At 43.3% G+C, this 2,011-nt stretch overlaps 1 long non-coding RNA gene across 1 annotated transcript; it reads right to left on the bottom strand.

Moving 5' to 3' along the window:
• Positions 1 to 328: 328 nt before the first annotated feature.
• LOC134077933 (uncharacterized) lies at positions 329 to 910 on the bottom strand. The gene is made up of 2 exons (XR_009938795.1): positions 864 to 910; positions 329 to 778 (listed from the first exon to the last, which is right to left on the bottom strand). It is a non-coding gene; the product is annotated as an uncharacterized LOC134077933 (long non-coding RNA).
• Positions 911 to 2,011: the final 1,101 nt, after the last annotated feature.

Here is a 2,011-nt window from a genome sequence, read left to right as displayed (position 1 = left end):
ACGTTAGAGGAACGTTAGGCTTTGTTAGGTTTCTGCATAAGCAGAGGGAACGTTTTCTAAATGTTTTTTCTTGGTTTGGTTGTAACCTAAACTTAATAGGACCAAATGCTAATATTCTCTATACATTAGGTGTTACTAGGGTTACAGCTGAGGATAGTCTAATGGAATATCTGTCACGAATGTAACAGGGTGGACAGGGCAACCACCCCAAATCTGTAGCCCGACTACGCCACCCTGGGGCCTAGCGCCTCAGGGAATCTTTAGGAGATTGACACTTTTACAGAGACTGAGCTGCACAGGTTCTATCAAGCATAAGGAGACATGAATGCCATAAATAAAGGATTTTATTTAACACCAAAAGACAACACAGACACTCTAACAAAGGAGGGAAGGGCAACAAATAGCGGAGGCAGGCAGAGCTTGCCTGAGGGGGCAGGCTAATATCAAGGGCGATACGTTTGCACCAAAACACAGCAAGTTTAAGAAAGTGTCTCACACAGTAATGCAGCTCTCCACAGCAAGCAACTCTCAGCACACACACATGCAATTACTCTGGTTCCCCAGCAGGTGACTAGGGCCCCCCCCCCATTAACACTCTGCCTGCTTACAAAAGAAAGACAACGGACAAAGACAACCAAACCAAAAGTAACTGGGACAATAATAAATCAAACAGTAAACAAAACTAAAGGAAGACAAGACAGCAGCCTGACCAACTGTAGCAGTCCGGAGAGGCAGGCAACATCACCCCTGCCGTGGTCCGGACAGGCAGGGCACCCAGCTACAGTACATAAAACGATAAACGATAAACATTAACCACAATGACAAAACTAATACAAACAGAAACACTTGAAAAGATGGCATACCTGGTGGAAGGCTCTGGTGTGCTCGCACACACCTTCTCGCAGCAGAGCCTACACTGTTGCTAACCATCCAAGCTCTTAAATAGGCTGCAGAGCCAGTTAACCAATTAAGGGTCATTGCCCCGCCCCTCGTTAGCAAGGCAGGCCAGAGGGAAGACACAGGGCCAACAGTCAGTCTACCCTACTACACTAAGGTAGAGAGGGATTTTTTTTTCAAGCTGATGAACCCAACAACACACTCTTGAAAGAAGATTTGGTACGCAAACACTGAAAAAGTAAACAGCTGGGTGAGGAGCACAAATGACTGGTTATAAGCTCAGTTGATGCGGGCTCTTGAGACCAACATACCATAAACATTTGTCATCCTCAGTGCCACGGTTCAGGTAGTTATTTAGGGAAAACTGCATTTTTTGGGTTTCGGGGGGCTAGCGTGGGAGTGGAGTGGCCCCCGGGACTAAACAAAAATTCTACTAGGGCTACATCCCCACCAAGTTTCATGTGCCCCGGTGTCCTGGGAATCGTTGACCAAAAATTCATGATTTCACCAATAATCAAGACATGCTATATAAAAAATAGCCTTTTTTTGTAATTTCATCTTGCTGACTTGGAAAATTCTGTTGACTCTGCTAAAATGTTTAGTTATCTGTATCAGTGCAAGAATCCCTAAGTTCACGGATACATATCAAGTATATGACCAATTGAATATGGAGCAGAACAGAGGGTAGGTGAATAGAAAAAAAATGGCCTTAAATACAATGTTATCACGTACATAGCTTTTCCATTTAGGCTATCTTTACCTCAAATGTTGTGGGATGGGCAAAAGTTCGGCTGCACCCAGGCTAGAGTTATGTGGCCCTTTCACTCAGAATGTCTCAAAAATGGCTAAGGCAATTAACACACCTATACTTGTACACATTTACAAATCTATATTTGTAAAAATCAACAAGTTGCAAATAGGACATGTTTAATTGTGGATATCAAAACATGCATGCAAATCAAGAAATATTTGTGGATGAACCCATCTACTGGATTGCAATGTCTGTGTGCTGGTGAATTAGGGGTACAGTAGGTCTATTTATGTGTCGATCTGTGCGACTCTTACACAAAAATTTGTAACTGTGGAAAGTGGGAATGTGCTGGTGATCCAATTC

This window comes from Sardina pilchardus, chromosome 4 (genome assembly GCF_963854185.1).
Source record: "Sardina pilchardus chromosome 4, fSarPil1.1, whole genome shotgun sequence".
Taxonomy (NCBI): domain Eukaryota; kingdom Metazoa; phylum Chordata; class Actinopteri; order Clupeiformes; family Clupeidae; genus Sardina; species Sardina pilchardus.
Note: the sequence above shows the minus strand (reverse complement) of the source record. Positions and strands in the feature narration are given on the sequence as shown.